This window comes from Papaver somniferum, chromosome 9 (assembly GCF_003573695.1).
Source record: "Papaver somniferum cultivar HN1 chromosome 9, ASM357369v1, whole genome shotgun sequence".
Taxonomy (NCBI): domain Eukaryota; kingdom Viridiplantae; phylum Streptophyta; class Magnoliopsida; order Ranunculales; family Papaveraceae; genus Papaver; species Papaver somniferum.
In genome coordinates this window covers 199,855,441-199,876,563 of record NC_039366.1, presented here as the reverse complement: position 1 = coordinate 199,876,563, position 21,123 = coordinate 199,855,441, and the positions used below count along the sequence as shown (strand labels likewise).

Below are 21,123 nucleotides of genomic sequence, written 5' to 3'. Positions count from 1 at the left end.
CATAACATGCAAAGCTATATTTATGATCAAGTATCAAGGAATTATATTGAATTACGAAATAATGCTTATCTTTTGAACTTCGTAAATACAACATCAACATAATCTATGTATATAGTTACTTGATTATGTGTGGGATATAGGTGTAATTTCATCATAAGAAACTATGTATTATTACATTGGTTTAAGGAAGTAGATGTACGAACTTGTTTCATAATCGAAAGAGAAATCATAAATGTTTTGGTCTTATTTTTCATAGAAGATTATTTGGATGACCAGTACAAGATGACAAGGTAGAACCGATCTTAAGTTGATAATCAAGGTAGAACCGGTCATAGATTATATTGTTTGAGAAGGTATAATTGATCCTAACTAGTATTGAGAGACAAGGTAGAACTGGTCATAACCTATATTTGGTGACATGGTATAATTGATCATAACTAGTTTTGGGAAGCAAGGTATAACCGGTCATAACTTATATTGGGAGTCATGGTATAACTGATCCTAACTTAGTTTGTGAGTCATGGTAGCTAGAAGCGGTCTCAAGAGAAAAACTGAGTTTCCAATATTCACATATTTCTTTATGTTGTGTGTAAACTTGCAATTAGGGTTTGGTAAAATATGAAACTTCTAAATGTCGACATTATTTGAACATGTGCATAACTCTTACCATTAATTTTCAATGCTTAAGGTGATCCCAAACTGAAATATTGAAAAGCATTTAATTATGATTTTTGATCTTATATGTTTTAATTACCAACAATATTTAAATCATATATTTTAGAAAAGGATTATTAACTAATGTGCTAAACTAATAATAAAAAATTTCTAAGAGAGATTTCAGAAATATTGACTAATTGGAAATAGGAAAACCGAAATTAGGTACTTTATTGCATATCTTGTGAATATTTTCGGTTTTGGAATTTCCTTCTTGTCCAAACAACATTGGTCTATAAATACTTGAATTTGCATTTCTTGCAAACTATCCTCAGAGCCAGACAAAATTCATTCATGTTGTTTATGGTGGAGCCGTCTATCCGGAGAGGAAAGTACCCTAATCATGTGAAATATCTTAGGACCGCTCGTTTAAAGACTTTTGTGGAATCAAGAAGCTCTCGAGTACCATTGGTGGGAAACTAGATAATTTCATTGTTATTTTAGTTTTCGACTATTTATTTGATTGACTAACAGTTATTGAAATTTTAATTGCACATAGTTTGATTATTCTTGAGAGCATTCTCTTTTGACATAAGGGTCACTCAAACTAGATCAAAGTATGAATGGGATCAGAACTATTTTTATATCTAAAGACATCTTGTGATAATCCTATTGTTAATAGACTCCGTTCTGTGCGTGATTGATCACATGAGGATTCAAGTTTGTGTTGTGAAGGTTATCAAGAAGGCAATTGAATATTTAAAGATGAAGAAGATTTATATAATTAGTTTTTGTATCTTGTGAATTTGTGCACACTTCTTGATCGGATGGGATCCAACTAGATCTTGTTTATCTTTGATAGACTTGTGATTATATAGTTGATAAAATTGACATCACTTTATAGTTCATATTTGTTCTGTATTATTTGATTGCAAATCCGGAAATTGATTATTTCGGTAATCAAGATTCAGATTGATCTAACCAGACAAAGGAGTTTATTATATTAAACATAAGAGCCTTTGTAAAAGACTCAACATATCTTTTCTTAAAGATTGAATATAATGATTACCAAGTAGATTTGTTCCTATACTGTTTGGAATACGATCAATATGAGTTGAGTACATACGACTTTACTCGGTAAAACAACTCCAGATAATGACTTCTGACTTGAGATTCACGTGTGTGACCAAAAGGTTGAAGATGCAGATATACTGAGGGAACTAAGTAATTAGGGGTAGTTTACTTGGTCTCAACTATACAAAGTTGTCTTTTGTTTTTTGTATAACAACTTAATTCTAAGATTATTAAAACTAGACTAAGTCCCGGGGGTTTTCTGTATTGCGGTTTCCTCGTTAACAAAATCTTGCTGTGTCATTTACTTCACTTCCACATTATAATTTTTTTATTATAACAAATAAATTACACTTGTACATTAATCTTAATCACTTGACATTGATCATATATCCAATCGGTTTTGTACCGTAACTATTGTCAAGTGAATATTAAGTTGTCGTATTGTCTCGACTTTGTCCTTAGACGATCACACTTGGTATCAGACTTATAGGTTGAAACAAAAAGATTATGGTGTATTTGGTATTCTCGTCTTTTCACCACCTCAAATCAATTCACTCCCCTTCCCAACCTAACAACTATTACTTCTAATCTTCCATCGTAATTTTCTTCTACTCCATCATTCCATCTCAAGAAAAATCGTCAATTAAAAAGTAGCCTCTTACTTTTATCAAGTCCAAATGAATCCATTTTTCTTCCCAACCTAACGACCAATGCTTTATTTTGTTTGATTGTCAAAATACGATAAAAAAAAATTAAATTGTTGAGTTGCAGTTATATAGTCGTCAGGGTATTTCTTCATCGACCTTGACGATTTTTGAACTTTTATTTTGATCGTCATCTTCTTGGGATGAATATTGTGCTGACTTTTCATCTCTGAAAATACATTCACAACGTCGTCATGGTATTCATCCTTATACTTTGCCGACTAGTGTTATAGTAATTTAGGTCGTCATGTTTTGAAAACTTGAACCTTGCCGACTAACAACTACCATTAAACAGTTTCTCGTTGTACAGTTTTTCTATTATTTGGCATGGTTGGGGAAACTAACTTGACGGCTTAGTGTTGGTCGTCACCTTGTGCAACTTCGACCATAACGACCAATGACAGCTAAAATCAACCTTTCTCTCTGTGTGTAAGATTTTTAGTCGTCAGTGTTTGGCATTCTCGACTTTGACGACTAAAGACTAGACGACAGATTATGGAATTAATACCTTGTCGGCTAAATGATGTCGTCATCTTCTAGTTTGGTCGAAGATGCCGACTTTTCATACCATTATTTCTGAAAGTGTTGATTTCTGTAATTCGGTGAATGAGATCACTAAAAAGCTTTGCAATCCCCTTTTTAGAAAAGGTTGGCTATGTGGTTTCATTTTCGCCACAAACAAAATTTTCAAAACAATTTTTTTTCCTCAAAAACCATATCATCTATGAACTCTATCTAAATAAAATATAATTCGATAATTTTGATTAACTAAATTAATTAACCTAAACAGGTTTATTAGTGTTACTCAAGCAAAGGTAGATTAGTCATTATTTCAAATATGTAGCTAAGAGGTCTTGGATTTTACTTCCCAATGACCCTATTTTGTCTCATTAGTATTGATGTTTCTCAAAAGTAGTTGTTATATAGTGGTAAAAACTGGGTTCTTTTCAGACTTGTGAATGGAATAATTTTTTTAGATTTAAATAAACTTTAGGAATGTAGCAAAAATAACAAGTGAAGTGAAATAATTTGGAGAAACTGGGGCTATAGATTCCACTAATTACCAATATCAAAGTGATTTATATTCTTTAATTATAATTATGCAAATCCTTCATTTAAATTGATTCTTAATATTGTAAAAGTTGATTTTTTAGAAATAACAATTATAAATCGAAAGTATGGAACATCCAAACCCTAGGCTAGCATGGTCCACCAATTGAAATAACAATTGTAACAAAAACCATTTTATCTATTTATTTATCAAGGCAAATAATCATATAATAATTGCATAAATTAAATAAAATAAAGATTACCACATTTCATTGGCGAAATAGCTTCCTCCGTCGCCCCAGAGGATGGGTTTAGCTCATCATTGTGTAAACTTGCTCAAAATTGATATTCATTGCTCAAATGGTGTTTACAAGGATGAAATGGAGAAAATGATAAAAATCGGGTGTTTGCAACGTTTATAACTGTTGCAAACACAGTTACAAAGAACGATATATATGAAGTGAAGTAGTATTTGAAATACTACGCCCACGCCTTTAACTGTCGTTGCCACTGTTGATAAACGACGGTTCACTGGTGTCTAATGTTCTTCGTGTTCTTGAGTTGCAGCAGCAGAAAAATATTCCTGCAACTCGTGATTTCTTCACTCTGTAGCCTCCAAAGCTTCCCCAAACTCTCGAAATCCTCCTCCACTGCTCCTATACCTCTTATACATCCATCCATAATCGAAAATAATCCTCCATAACTCCAGAAAATCTTCCATTATCGGCATTGAAGAAAAATATTCTAGGGAATATTTTCTTCCCTTTTTCTTCTCCTGCACGCGTTAACTCTCTTTCATTACGTTCCAAATCATCTTGCCATGCAACAGAGTGTTGCTCGAGCCAAGAAACTTGCTCAGAACACGTTCAAAATTCTCCAAAACCCGTGATTATCTTCTCCCTGCACGTGTTTTCTACGTTATGAACTCGTGGATTTCCTAGACAATTCTAGCCAATTCTGGTCGAACCAAACACCCACAACGTGTTTAATAGGCCATATCACAACTTCCTACCAAAAATCAGCCATTGAATCTCCCTATAACACCTTCATTTTGTCGATTGAAAATCTTCCAGAGAGTAAAAGCATTTTCCTGCCAAAAAGTTATTTGAATTTGAGAAGAAGGTGCCCCCCTAATCCATTCCTGGGGTCTCTTTAGCAATTGGGGTGGAAATGGTTATTTTTCTGGATTCCTCTGGCACATTTCTGGGACGCTTACGGTGCATTTATGGGGGGCCTTTAGTAATTTTCTCCGGGGTGTAAAACACTACTTTTTGAGCCCATTTCGCCGCTAGAGCTTATTTCTCTAAAATTTCCTACAAAGACATAAAATAACACAATAAAGACAAAATCGAGCACTAACAATACATACAATTGAGACATATTAGACACATAAATGCGTCTATCAACACCCCCAAACTTATTATTTGCTAGTCCTCGAGCAAACTAATATATAAAATAAAATCCTAACTCACTAGGTGTCCCTAGTGACCGAGTTAGTCTCGGGAGGGCTTACCAGAGGTGTACCCACAAAACCTTATACTCCAAACCCTAGCTATCTACACAGAACCTTGGAAGGCAGTAAAGAATCTCCTTGGTTGGCATACAATTATTGACTATAGGAGGAAGTACCATGATGCGAAATTCCAATTGTTGTACACGAGTTTGCACTCAAGCATACTGAAATTCATATAAGTGACAAAGCTCTACTCAGATAGTTTCTGGACATCATAACCGGAGTCAACTGATCACATGGATAGATTAAGAAGATGGATGTAGAGAAAAATGTAGATGATGACTAAGGTGAACCTATCCTAATGGACTGAGATACCGGTCTGACTAATATCATTAAAACTAGCATACACAAGGGAACCAATAGTCGATAATCCTAACTCTAGGTCAACACAACTGGCATATACAAGGGTTCCAGTGGTTGACTTTATTAAATTTCTATTCTGGTTGGTCTGATAGTCTTGTCTCATTTTTTTTTTTCTTTTTTTTTTTTATGTTTTTATGTTTTTTTTTATTTTTTTTTTGGTATCCCAATCACTCAATTTCACCCTAGCACTGGTAACAAAAATAAAAAAGAAGTGATCAGGATTCTTTAGATGTTTCCATCATGAGATATCGCGAAACTACCATGTTTTTCTAATTCTAACACCTGAGCTCTGTGCTTTTATGAATAGACTCTTTAGATGTTTCCATCTAATCATATTGGTTCCTCAACTCCTATAACCAAGATGTGCCCATCCACTTAGTTTGGTTAGTGCAAACCTTAATAGGCATAAATTTCTAGGATCTGGAGTTTAAGCTAACAAAAAGTTTCTTCCTCACCCCCAAACTTAAATCTAACATTGTCCTCAATGTTCTAAAGATGAAGTTAAAAGCATGAACAAGGAGAGACTGATACCACTGGAGGGAAAAGAAATAAGGAAGGATATTACCATATCACATGAGCGCAGGAGCCTCCCAATAAGTGATAAATTTATAGTCATTAGCTAGACATCAGATACCTCTAAAAGAATTGTCACCTTCCAAAGTCGTATACCAATAGTCGAAATAATTGTGGGTCCACAAGACCAAATAGAGCTAACACAAGTATGAGACAACTGCACTGGTTTAGAAAAACGAAAAGAAGGAGCACGTTCTCATCTAAAGTTTCTGTCAAGATAACTGGGTTTATCCGGGGTGCATAATTGAGCTTCATATTTATGTCTTGATAACTAGAATCATCCGAAAAATGGGTCTCTAATACATGGGTTACCTCCTGGACAATATCAGGAGGATCGGTTTGCGGAGTCTGAACAGACTCTAGTAGTATCTTAGACGTACAAGGCTCGAGTCCCAAGTTAGGGACTCGAATTAGGTATACTTGACGATCACAAGAATCATCACTACCCCCAAACTTAGGGTTTTGGCTACTCTCAGACACACCTCTAATTATTGCTTGAATTTATGGATCATCCCAGTCCTTAAAATACTCAAGAGATTCTTCTAGTTCGCTGCCCCCAAACTTAGAATTTTGGCTGCCTTTACATAGACTAGTCACAATATTCCTAATTTCTAGACCATCGGGTTCTTGAAAAAGGTCAATTGATTTCTTTAAGTTGTAATCAGGTGGTTCATCTTCAGCTTTCTTCATATCTGTTATGGTCCACTCTAAAGTTTCCTTATTTTCTTGAAGCACGGTCTCTGGCATAATCTCCTGATCACTATCCAAATCAAAAGCTATAATCACAGGAAAAGATACGGGTGGGCCTAAAAATGTATAATTAGGCTCCAACTCAGGAGGCTCTTTTAAACAAAGTATTAAGGTAGACTCAAAAGCTAGTAATGATTCGAACCTATCTTTTCATATATCAATATCTAATACATGAATAGAATCCAACAGAGCATTTACCTGTTCAATGTTACTATCATTGTCGAAATCCAGGCTAAAATGGGATAGACAACTCTCTAACGGATCTTCCGATACGATGTTTGGTAATGACTCTTGATCTAAGGTTCCTATCATGTTCACCTCTTCTACGCTCGATTCATCTAGCTCGGAGGGTAGCTTACTAATGTTTAAAATGTTCAGCTCAATAGTCATATTACCAAAAGACAAATTCATTATACCATTTCGAAAATTAATGATCGCATTGGATATAGATAAAAACGGGCGACCTAAAATCACTGGTATTTGGTTCTATGGGTCAGGGACAGGTTGGGTATCTAGGATAACAAAATCCACCAGATATATAAACTTGTCGACCTCAATAAGAACATCCTCGATAACACCACGAGGAACTTTAACAGACCTCAGCTAACTAGAGTGTTATCTGGGTAGGTTTCATCTCACCAAGTCCTAACTTAAGGTACACATGGTATGGCATTAAGTTCACACTGGATCCTAAGTCAAGCAACGCTTTCTCCAAACGGTATTTACCTATTGTACAAGCAATGGTAGGGGACCCTGGGTCTTTATACTTAGGAGTAGTGGTATTCTGAATAATAGAACTCACATGACTAGATATGAAGGCTTTCTTCTGGACACTGAGCTTACGCTTTCGCGTACACAAGTCCTTAAGGAACTTGGCATAAGAGGGAATCTGCCTAATTACATCTACTAATGGAAGGTTGATATTAACCTGCTTAAAAACTTCCAATATATCATTAAAGTTGGACTCCCTCTTTGTGGGAACTAGCAATTGTGGGAATGGGGCTCTGGGAACAAATTCGGGCTTAACAAGACCCTCATTAGTCTCTTTAGAGACTCTATCAGTCTCCTCAGTTTCTGGTTCAGAAGGGTGAACTACAGTATGTTCACTATGAGGCATGGAAACCTTGTTGTCTATTACTCTACCGCTCCTAAGGGTTTTAATAGCATTTATATGATCGGATGGTCTTTCACCTATTTCATTAATCCCTCTAGGGTTGGGTTGAGTTTGACTAGGAAACTTACCTCTTTCTCTTAAAGACTCATTTATCTGACTAACCTGGGTTTTCAACTCGGAAATAGCCTGAGAGTTAGCCTGACCTATTCTCTTATTATCTTCTAAACCTATAGCAACAGAATGTTGAAACTCCATACGAGTTAATAAAGTAAGAGACTCTTCTAAACTCATAATCTTCTTATCTGAAGGGTTCTGAAACTGTGCCGAAGTTGAAGGATTCTTAGTATAGCCAAAACCTGGGTGAACCTGAGAGTTACTAGTCTGACCTTGATTCTGGCCCCTAGAACAAAAATGGTTGGGATGGTTTCTCCATCCAGGGTTATAGGTTTCTGAATATGGGTCAACTTCTGTCGATTATCAAACCTAGTGTTGTTATAAAGAGCATTGGCTTGCTCTTCAACCGTATGGCCTTCCCAAAAAGGATCTATTCTTGCATTACTACCACTAGAATGACCTAATTCTAAGGCTTCTAACATTTTGGCTATGGCAGCTATTTTAGCATCTGACTCATAAGATCCTTCTACCCTATTGACATTTCCTCTACTTAGAAGAATTGTTTTCTGGGGTTCCCTACTATGTTCCCATTGTTGGGTCTTATCGGCGATTTCATTCAAAAATATCATCGCTTCATCAACAGTTTTATTCTCAAACCCACCTGTGCATAAGGACTCAACCATGGTTGTTGTTGAATAATCTAAACCCTCGTAGAGGATCTAAACTAACCTAACTTTCTCTAAACCATGATGAGGACACTGAGATATTAAGTCATTGAACCTTTCTAAATACTTATATAAAGATTCTCCCTCTTGTTGAGCAAAAGTACAGATTTGTGTCCTAATAGACGATGTTTTGTGCCTTGGAAAAAACTTCTGTATAAAGGCAGAAGTAAGTTGGTCATAGGTTTCAATTGACTCAGAAGCCAAACTATACATCCACGATTTGGCTTTATCTTTTAAGGAAAAGGGGAATAACCTAAGTTTCATAGCATCATCATCTAGGTTTCTAATTCGTAGAGTACTACAAATTTCCTCAAATTCCCTAATACGAAATTAGGGGTTTTCACTTTCTTTTCCTAAAAAGACTGGGAGCATCTGTAAGTTCTCAGGTTTCACTTCATAAGTTGCCTCAGTCTCAGCTAACTTGATATATGACGGACGAGAGGTCCTAGTTGGGTTTAACAAAGCTTTCAAAGTTGTCATTTCTGGCACTACCGAAGGACTAGGAGTACTAGGGGTACTTTCGTCACTCAGAGCTAAGTTCTTAAAACTGAAGTTTCCAAAAACAGGGCTCTCAAAAGAAGAATCTTCGGGCTCCCTGCTTATACCAGAGGAACTACTAGGTTTTTCGCTAATCAATCGACCTAGAGTATCTCTTTTCCAGGCCCTTTCAACAAAATCGGGCATACACTAAAAAGAATTCAAAAAGAATAAAAACCTAACAAGGATGGTGGTTCTAGCAAACACACACAGGCTGACTCGACTCTACCAAAGCGAACCTAAAGATTTCTAGCAAACAAAAAGCATGATGGCTCCACTTAGATTGTTTCTAGACTAGCTTCTATCTCTCAAAAGGGAATTCGTTACAATTTGAGCAAACCCCTCTGGAATCAATTCGAGCTAATGTGAGTGAAACAGAGGCGAGGGAAGCTCAATGGAGCTTTGATACCCAAGGCCTCACCGGCGTTACAAGGAGGAACGTTTCAACTCACATAAGTCATCATGAACTTTGAAGTGTGTTTAAGAGAGTAACCAATATCCTTCGAAATTTTTTCCTAACAAGCTCGTTACCCTATCAGTCTCGTTCTAATCAAATTTTAAGCTTGGTTTCGCGTTAGGTTTGTTTTCCTAAGGCGAGCAAGAATGGAGCGGTGATAAAATCCGAACCCTTATCTTGTATTGGCCAGGCCTTGCCCTTTACTAGGAATTTAAAAACAGTCTGGTTCAGTCCTCAATCAATTATCACCTTAAGGAAAACAGTAACCCGCTTGCAGGAGATTCGCGGGTGTTTCGATTGGACTTACCTCCCGTACCAGACGGGGGATGAACCGTTGTCGTCGACTCGGGCCACGACTCATATGTCATGTGCGAACCCGGGGGCCGAGGCGATATTATAATCGCCGTCCTTCCCTGCAAACAATTTAATAATATTTTTTTTATTAAATAACCCTTTCGTAGGGTTTAAAAAAATGTAAAGTCCAAAGTCCAAATAAAAGTCCAAAAAAATAAAAAAAAAATAAAAAAATAAATAATAATTACAATATTTCCTAATACAATATCTAAAAAATTAAAAATATCTAAAAAAATAAAAAGAAAAAAGAAAAAATATTAAAAATTAAAAATTAAATTAAATCCTAAAAATTTATTTGTCTTCTTTTCTTCTCTTTTCTCTTTAAGCTTTTCTTTCTTTCCAAGTCCTTAGTGTTCCACTTCGAACCTGTAAATCAAAGACAAAAAGAAACGTAAAAAAGAACAAATAATAAACCTAAAAAAATAATAAACCTAAAAAAATTCTACCTAAGCACATGTCCGCGTCAGCGGCGCCAAAAATTGATGTTTCTCAAAAGTAGTTGTTATACAGTGGTAAAAACTGGGTTCTTTTCAGATTTGTGAAGGGAATAATTTTTTTTAGATTTAAATAAACTTTAGGAATGTAGCAAAAATAACAAGTAAAGTGATATAATTTGGAGAAACTGGGGCTATGGATTCCACTAATTACCATATCAAAGTGATTTATATTCTCTAATTATAATTATGCAAATCCTTCATTTAAATTGATTCTTAATATTGCAAAAGTTGATTTTTTAGAAATAACAATTGTAAATCGAACGTATGGAACATCAAAACCCTAGGCTAGCATGCTCCATCAATTGAAATAACAAAAACCATTTTATCTATTTATTTATCAAGGCAAATAATCATATAATAATTGCATAAATTAAATAAAATAGAGATTACCACATTTCATTGGCGAAATAGCTTCCTCTGTCGCCCCAGAGGATGGGTTTATCTCATCATTGTGTAAACTTGCTCAAAATTGATATTCATTGCTCAAATGGTGTTTACAAGGATGAAATGGAGAAAATGATGAAAATCGGGTGTTTGCAACGTTTATAACTGTTGCAAACACAGTTACAAAGAACGATATATATGAAGCGCAGTAGTATTTGAAATACTACGACCCACGCTTTTAACTGTCGTTGTCACTGTTGATAAACGACGGTTCACTGGTGTCTAATGTTTTTCGTGTTCTTGAGTTGCAGCAGCAGAAAAATATTCCCGCAACTCGTGATTTCTTCACTCTGTAGCCTCCAAAGCTTCCCGAACTCTCGAAACCCTCCTTCACTGCTCCTATACCTCTTATACAGCCATCCAGAATCGAAAATAATCCTCCATAACTCCAGCAAATCTTCCATTATCGGCATTGAAGAAAAATATTCTAGGGAATATTTTCTTCCTTTTTTCTTCTCCTGCACGCGTTAACTCTCTTACATCACGTTCCAAATCATCTTGCCATGCACAGAATGTTGCTCGATCCAAGAAACTTGCTCAGAACACGTTCAAAATTCTCCAAAACCCGTGATTATCTTCTCCCTGCACGTGTTTTCTCCGTTATGAGCTCGTGGATTTTCTAGCCAATTCTTGTCGAACCAAACACCCACAACGTGTTTAATAGGCCATATCACAACTTCCTACAAAAATTAGCTATTGAATCTCCCTATAACACCTTCATTTTGTCGATTGAAAATCTTCCAGAGAGTAAAAGCATTTTCCCACCAAAAAGTTATTTGAATTTGAGAAGAAGGTGATCTCCCCCTAATCCATTCCTGGGGTCCCTTTAGCAATTGGGGTGGAAATAGTAACTTTGGGGTGGAAATAGTTATTTTCTGGATTCCTCTGGCACATTTCTGGGACGTTTCCGGTGCATTTCTGGGGTGCCTCCGGTGCATTTTTGGGGTGCCTTTAGTAATTTTCTCCGAGGTATAAAACACTACTTTTTGAGTCCATTTCACCGCAAGGGCTTATTTCTCTAAAATTTCCTACAAAGACATCTTACAAAAGAAAATCCCTTGATGGTTTTGATCACTAACATTGACAAACATGCTTGAGATAGCAACACATGCGAGTTCGACCGAGCAATGCTCTAACAATCTCCCCCTTTGTCAATTTTAGTGACAAAACTATCAATACATATGGAATACAAAAAAGATAAAGAAACTTTAGTAGCTCCTATTCCACATGTCTAATTCAACATTCCTCGAAATCTTCGTCACTTCCAAGTACTCCAATGATCCCAAAGATTGTAACTTTAGCATCACCGCTGTTGAAGATCCGTAGCGATAACAATGAGAAAACATAGTTCTCGATCATTGTTATACAGCGTCAAAGTTCAGTTGTATCACAACTTCAACAATAATACTATGGTGATATGTATCACTCCCCATTAGTCAATACTCTTGTATGATGAATCTCCATGAAGTACTTGAGCTCAACTACACTTTCTATCCTAGTTCGATACTTAGCTATACTAGACTAGAAATCAAGACTTATAGTTTTGATTACTAACATTGACAAACATGCTTGAGATAGCAACGCATGCGAGTTCGACCGAGAAATGCTTTAACAATAACTCTATCTTTCTCTTCAGGTTATAATTATCCATAAACTTAGACCTTTCAATTTTAAACAAGACAAGTACTAGGTTAGTTAACTAGCATTTCTTGTTAAGGCATTCGATTAGACATGAATAACCGAAACCTCACTTCGATAAGTCTAACTAAGATTAGAATTAACTTAGTTTCTCTTATCCGGAATCGAGTTGGACTAAACAACTCATCCCTACACCTTTTATTTCGTTAATCCATAAATAATTCATATAAACTAATATAAATCAACTTGCATAATTATTCACCTCAACCGGAAGCAATTGAAACAACATAGACATTAAAATCACCGCAATTGCACCGAAATTTTGTAAGCCTAAACAATTGATAGAGGTATAAACCACGCCCCATGAAGATTGAATTTTTTAAAGAGTGGGGCGGAGGTATTAAGCCCCGCCATATACTAAAGAAAAAAGAAACCAGGCATGCACTATACGTCCGCCTGGAGAGGACGTGGACTATACGTCCGCCTGGAGAGGACGTGGACTATACGTCCGCCTGGTGATGGAGCGTGGACTATATGACCGTTCGACTATATTTGGGTTTAGTCTTGGTCTCAGTCCAAATATAGTCTGGAATTTAATCGATGGTCAGGATTTCGTCGATAATACGTTGCACTATGTCTCGTTAATTTACCAAATATTTGGGTTTAGTCGTCCACTCCACTGGGGACGCTCCAAGGTAATACACGATTGGGATTCATAACAACTTTAACTTCGAAAACACTGCGGCTAATTTGTGGACTTCCATCGGTTCACAGATTTTAGAACTTAGAAGCCAACTTAGTGTCACCTACGATGCAATGCGAATTCGTACACTTTCAAAAGTTCCATGGAGATTTACTAAAAATATTTTCAATTTCTTTATAGGGTTTTTCTTTTCTTTTTCCATCTCGGATGAGTAGTAGCGAGTAGCGACCATTTTTTGATTTCTCCAATGGAGTATGAAAACAGTGTTCGGCAGGAAACACTGAAGAAACCAGTTGATCCTAAGAGAAGAAAACGAAAAGTTAGTCTTTCGATGGCAGCGTAAGTTCTTTCGTTCACTTATTCTGTAGAATTCCATTAGTTTGTTAATTTCTGGTTAATTGAAGTAATTTTATCTATAATTTCAATTGTTAAATCTACCATCACCACCGTTTTAACCTAGCTTATCAATCTCCTAGAAGAATAAATAAAAATTAAACCCTAATTTTGGGATTATTAGATTTGTGTTTGATTGATTGCTTTAGTTTTTGGTGTCGTGTCTTTCAAAATTGTTGATTCTGAAGTGGTAAGCCATTTATGGTTGATTCTTAACTGAAGTTGTAAACGACTTCTTCATAAAAGGGGATTTAATCAGTACATTTTGAATAGGATGCTCAAAATCTATTGATTGGATGGTTCTTTCTAAAATATATGTGGATATACTAGCTTACATTCATTAGCCGTGGAGTTTATTTTATTGTTTAGGACTGGGAAATTTAATACTACTGCTACTGCTACTGCATTTTCTTTGTCAAAAAGATGCAAATTTATTTCGTATTTGCACAGAGGACCAGATAATGCAAGGGGTATTGCCTGATATATACAACATTACAACTATGGTTATAGTATCGTTCGTATTTGATGTTCCGAAGTAAAATGATTGTATTTCTGCACTACCTTGAAAACTTTCATGGTTGCTTTAACAAAGATCATAAGTTATGATTCCCTGCAGAATTGTGTGCTTTCTTTTAAAAGTTTGAGTTGGATAGTCATGAATGTTAATGTGGATCTTTTGTTTTTACTCGAATCTACGTTATTCAGAGTTTTAACTAATGAAGTTCAATTTTACTTTGGTATGTGTGTTTGGCCACTATACCTGTTTTATGTCTATATATATTCAGGTCTGTCGCTGCTGCTGCGCCTTTAAGACGCTTAGAAATATTGCTTCAGGTAGTCTTCTTGATAAATTGCCTCCTCTGTGATTGTAAACTTTTACATATAACCTGATAGACTGATGGTTGAAAACTGATCATGATCAAATTTATACTAAATAATCAATTACATCTCAGGACTTGAAAAATACATATAGTTCTGTAGAAATGTGAATGAGGTATGCTTTAGAATTGTCCACTTTGATTCCCTGCAGTTCAACAATACGAAATAATCAGAGAAAACTTCTAAAAGGAATTTATATGCACCTGAACCATACGAGACAGTATTTCACCTTCATATTCTATCCGAGTTCGTTTACAATGAGAAAGGTTATCCATAATAGTCTATTTGGCTTATACTTATACACTGGTCACAGGATACGTTCTTCTGGCTTGGATCACATAATAGTCTCAGAATTTACCAAAGTGGGCATAATGATTTTCGTAGAAAGTAGTTATCCATTTTTGTTGGCAAATAGATCCTGTGCTGTGAATTGTGATTGATCCAATAATTATGTTTCGTAACAATTGTAAGCCCACATGCTAAACACAAATGAAGCGTCTTACTGTTTGAGGAGGTTTTGCATTTTCATTTTCTAGAGGTTTGCATTTTGACCAATTAGTTTTTACATGTGGTCCTTTCACCTTAAGGGATAGTGTGTGTGTGCCTACGAGGCTTCAATTTTTGGTCTGGTAGCGTAAATTTTTGTTTGGTTATTCTACAATGCAGGTTCAAAACTCTCAGAATATAAAGTACAAGGATGTAATCCAAGGCTTGCAACATATGAAGAGAACTGATGGTTTTCGAGGATTATTCAAGGGCAACGGTGCTTATATTGCGCAGGCCATGTCATTTTCTATAGTCCGCACTGCTGTCCGTTATCCATTAGCAAGGTGCAATCTCTTTTATTGGGCTTCATATCCATTGTTGCATTTGTTAATATTAGCTGTTTTACATATTAACAAATGTATCGTACCTTCAAAAGAAACATAGGTACATGATCTGCATCTAATTGGTGGTGATTTTCTAAAGCATATTGTTATAATTTCATGTCTTCTGTATGCTACTTATCTCCAAAGCTCATCTGATTCGAAAAAGCACTCAACTTATCTTGGGATGTTATTTAGAACGTGCGTGCAAGATAGGGATTTCTTCCTCTCTGCTCTGAACATCATTTTTTGTTACAGGATTATACAACTCCATTGGCAGCAGCCAGGCAAAGGTATGATTATTCTATTTGTTTTTATTTTGCATTTTGATGCCAGAATCTAAAGCTTTGTATCATTGAATAAAAATAGGTTAAGGCACTTCAAAATTATTATTTGGATTTGAGGAAAAGGTTAAATGTGCCTTGACATAAAAGTGGCTCCTCGCTTTTCTTTAAACACTGACTTCCTGAGATGATCTTTGAAGAGAATTAAATATGTTGGTGTCTGTTATCTTAAAATGTCAAATGAGTCAGTTCTATTACTGCTAGAATATACTGGACATTCAGATGCAATTGGCTGTTGGTACTTGGTAGTGAAGTAGAATGTGGGAGAATACAAGTTCAATTCTTTTTTTCCATTTATCTTTTGCAGAAAACGCAAAGCCTCCTATTTTATTAACTGGTGGAATTGAAGCATGCAGTCTGATGATTTCAACGGCAGCAGCATACCCCATGGACATGGTACGAGGAAGGCTTTCTGTCCAGGTATTTACTAAACATTCTTTTTTCACTAATTTAGTGAACTTTCTGGTTTTGGTGCTTGGTAGTACCATAAAAAGGTGAAGACTCTTGCTCTTCTATTAATTCTTTATGCAGACAGGAAAATCACCATATCAATACAGAGGAATATATCATGCTTTATCAACAATTGCCCGAGAAGAAGGCCCACGAGCTTTATATAAAGGCTGTCTTCCTTTTACCATCGGACAAGTGAGTCAACTAATGCATCTTAAAATTCTTAAACATCTTCAAGCAAATGCCAAGTTTCTAATAAATTGAGGAAGTGACTGTCTCTATGGGAAAACCCTGGTCTCCTTCTTGTGTATCTTCTTATGTGATGCTTGAAAAGGTTGTATTGTAACATAGCCTTGCCCGAGGCTTATTTTAAAGGTTCAAGTCCCTCCTTTCGCTCCTGGCTTCGTCCTGCATATCACAAATGAGTGTATGACAGTCGTCACAACAGCTTTGGGACAGGTATTCTCCGAAGGAAGAAAAAATGAAGATGTCAGACTTTTAAGAAGCATGAATCTGTCTGACCAGCCAAAATGCTTTTATCTTGACTTGTGGGAGCACTTCTCTCATCACACTCCTTGATCTTCTTTTCTCAGTATTACTAATAGTGTATCTGCTTGTCGTCAATTTGTACATAATACTTCTTCCTCTCTTTTTTTTTGTTGGTTTTTAAGCCTTTTGAGGCTGTTACTGAACTAGTGTCCATCATTGTTACCAGATATGAAAGTTTGAGCTGAACAAAGTTTGTTTAGGGTTTATCACAGCTTACTTTGGGATTTTTCGGATTGTGTTTGAATTTTTTACTCTTCCATAATAGAACGTTATTTCCTGATTGCTCAAGCTCTCGTTGAAATCTGTATTTACAATCTGTTTGGTGTAAACAGGTGGTATACACAGGCCTCAACTTCACTGTCTATCAATCTTTACGTATAATCTCATCAAGGGTCTTGAGACAAATGTTGGAGGCAACACCAGGATCTGATTATACTGATATGAAGCCGGAAGACATGAAACCTGAAGTGCTTGAAGAGATGCGGGCCTATGGGAAAAAACTTCCATTCTTCTATGTTTTTGCATTCGCCATAAGCCATACCTTTGCTTATCCTTTTAATCTTATTCATCGAACAATGCAGATGGGGGGGGTGGAAAAAATCTTCATCAATTATTGCATGTGATGGCAATAACAAGGCGGCGACTGAGTTCACAGGCATGTGTGATGCATTCAAGAAAACCATTAGAAATGATGGTTTTAAAGCACTGTACAGGGGATTGGTTCCGAATTTACTACTGAAGGTCAGTAATTGTCCCGTCTGACTTTTTAATAGGTTAAAAAAGGATTTTTTTTCTTATTCTTAATATATGAATTGAAGGATTTATAGAGACATAAAATCAGCAAGAACTCAATACTGCATGGGAGCATGAAAAGGTTCAAGTCTAATTAGTGCACTCGTTTTTTCAACGCTATTAGTCCATTACTAATTAGCAATCTCTTTTCGAGTTCCTATGTGAACGTTCTCACATAGTACAATTTCCAACCAAAAGGGGGTGGTACTGGATGTTGAATTTTCTACTGTAAAAATATATATTAGAATCCCTATACTCAGATGATGGTAGAAAGTTGTAGATCAGGCTGAGTTTTGCGAGGATGGTACATCTGGTAATAACCATAGTATCCCCCTTAGTGTATTGCTATCAGAGCAGAAGGGGATTTTGTAGGCAGAGTTTTTGTTGTGTTTAGCTTATCCTTATACTACTGCTGATTTTAATGTTCAGGCATTTCCAGCTTCAGTAGTTGCATCTGTGATACACTATGGGCTGATGGAAGGTCTTGGACTTGAGGTAAATATCAACCATCCCGAGTTGTCAGAAATTTAGAGCTATTATTCAGTATAACTTTTTTCCATCTTGTCTCTTGAATGTTTTGAGGTGCTTTTGGCACAAATGAAAAATGGGTGGAATGGAATTGGAAGAGTACAGAGTTGATAATTGATTATTAGTAAATTACGTTCACTGTGTATTTTTGTAACTCTTTCCTCGAAAAGTTATGAAAGTTACCATACCACTGGTTTTGTTATTCTGGCGAACTTTTGCTGCATAGTACACCACAAGGTTAGCCCGTCAATTAACATGATTTACATGCCACGCTACACAGTACATTCACATCTTGACTTTCTCTTTGGAGTTGACAACTTTAGCAGTATCATTATCTTTGAGTGCTTCATCCATTCTTGCCCATCTGATAGTTTCTAATGATGTCTTGCACTACACACCTCATCACTCACTGCTGAAACCCAGGAGCAGCATTGTATCTCGTCCCTCCCATCAAAAATCTGAATGAGGGTTTTTTGTTGGTTGGTTTTTTTTCTTCCTCCCCTTTTAATTTAAATTAGAAATGAAAAGGATTCTGGAGTTGGATACCCATAAGAAAGCTGGCTACCTTATTGACAAAAATACCTAAAGCAATCATTTGAGAATACAGTATGGCTAGTTATGATTGAGTTCAAAGTGAATGAGACTAGTGAATTCTGCATGTTATAAAATTCCCTATTCAGTCTTTTTTTTTCTTTTTTTGGAAAATTGGAACTCCCTGGCTTTCATAATTATGAAGATATTGTGGATTAGAATTTCCTTTTTCGTAGACAAACAGAGTGCATAGAGGTCTTGCTAGTTTTGAAGTTTGGTGAGAACGACAGTTGCATATCATATCACCAGCAAAGACTAAGAGTTATATGAGTTATACCTAAAATTGTGAGCAGGAGATGTCAGAAGCGTAATTTTATCCCCTACCTTCTTCAAGATCTCTGGGGTCTTCACTTGACTCAACCTTTTCAGTTTTTATCCCCTACCTTCAATTTCTTCTCAGCATCACTCTTTTTCGCCTCGACTACTTTTTCACTCTTCCTGGATTTCTTCTTATCACCACCATCAACAGTTTCACTCTTCTTAGATTTCTTCTTATCACCACCAGCAACAGCTTCACTCTTCTTCGGTTTCTTCTTATCCTCACCAACAACAACAGCTTCACTCTTCTTTGAAACCCCTACTTCTTTCTCACTTTTCTTAGATTTCTGCTTCTCCTTTTCAGTTCCCTTTTTCTCTCCTTCTTTCTCAATCTCTTTCGCTTTCTTCTTTTCTTTAGCATCAGCAGTAACTTTCTTGGATTTCTCCGTTTCAGAGATCTTATATGAGTTCTTAACTTTCACTAATTTTTCAGATTTGACAAACTTTTTCAATTGCATTGATATTATCTTCTTGAAATTTAGCGGAAGTCCAGTCACATACTTCTCTTCAATAAACTTTGCAATTGCTGGTTGGCTAGATCCACTCCTTTCTTTCAATGAAGAGATTGCTTCTATTATCATCTGTAAATCATATAAAATCAAATCAAAATCTCACCCAAATAAAACCAAAAAATCAAAAAAAAAACAAAAACAAATCCAAGATGTATACCTGCAAGTAAGGAGGATGCTGGGATGGTTGAGAGATCTTGGCAGCTTCATTTGATTTTGATTTTGGTTTTTTCTGTGGCTGGCTTGGGTTTTGTCTCAATTGGAGCAACTTTCTTAGCCATTTTTGAAACCCTAGTTTTTAACTGTTTGAGGAGAGGGAAAGAGGGATGGGGTTAAAAAGGATTCAAAAGGGTCATAGGAAATGAAATCCAGTGACTTGGACGATTATTATTGGGTGAGATGAGGTGGGACGGATTCAACGGGAAAGGAGTGAAAGCTCATAAAATACACATAGCACAGACAAAACTCATAAAAGACACAGTGCGAAAAGGAGTGGATCGTATGGGTAGAATTGTTAAAAGGGGGACTAGTTTTTGTTATTTATGGGTCCAAACAGGTCATATGAATTATCTGGAGACTTTTTTTCATTTAAAATTTCTAGCCATTTCTAGTCAATTGCTCTTTTCTTTTTAATGGTCTTTTGATGTTCCATAAATTTCCCCATGTTAAAATCTTTAGAGCTTCCTCTTTTTTGAGTTAATTGTTTCGCTAATTTTACATTATTTCTTCCTGGTAACTTTTTCTTAGTACTATTATTGAGAATTAAGATATAAGTTTGGTTTGTTGTGCTATTTGGTGAAGAATAATGATTAGATGGACCTGGTGAAAAATGTGATGAATATGGTGTTGAAAGTGAAAGAATTGTAGGGTGATCTTTGAGGTACTTGTTGATTAGTTGCTAACAATTCTGGATTATATTTGGGAAACACTTTTAAAATATGATAATAACTTTCGAATGCAAATTTTTTACTTATAGTCGCCAATGTGCAGGACCGTTTCTTTCCACATTAACATCAGTACTCTCCCGGCCTCTCTTCGCTCGTATTTCTGGGACTTCTTCTTTTGCGACCTTCAGCGGGAAACCTCCTCTTAGAGTCATCCAGATTAGGCAGGAACATAACTTAGTGAGAACTTCCCTTTATCATTTTACTTTATGTCCCCGTGATTGCAACAACATATAACACGACTTCCTTATTGGTTGTAATGAAGTGTTGCAACAATCTATTTTCATCTCAACTTGATGTTCATGGTTTGTTCATTATATTTGAAAAATATGTTATCCCACATGTTATTACCATGTTTCTGAGCATCTTTGATATAATCTTGGGTAAAATAAACATAATTATGATAAAAACATTCATCTTCAACAACGATGAATTTTGAACCCCAAACTTTGGTACTTTTTCCTGAGATTGAGGTTGAGAGTGAGAATCCATTTTACAGAAAATTAAGAAATTATGAAGTATGGAGAAGGTGTGATTAGTTTATTTTGTTTTAGATCAAAAGAAGAGTGATAAATTGAGAAATTTATAAATTCTCGTGTGAGTTAAGATGAATTTGAAGTTGAGTTTTTATAGACTGGGGATTTCTAACCGCTGGATGGTGAACGCCTGAGCGATAACATAGCCTCAAGTGATATA

General features: G+C 35.9%; 2 pseudogenes; both read left to right on the top strand.

The window, feature by feature from the left end:
* Window positions 1–8,650: 8,650 nt before the first annotated feature.
* On the top strand, window positions 8,651–8,750 carry LOC113314592 (annotated as a pseudogene).
* Window positions 8,751–13,311: 4,561 nt separating this feature from the next.
* Window positions 13,312–20,709, top strand: LOC113307779 (annotated as a pseudogene).
* Window positions 20,710–21,123: the final 414 nt, after the last annotated feature.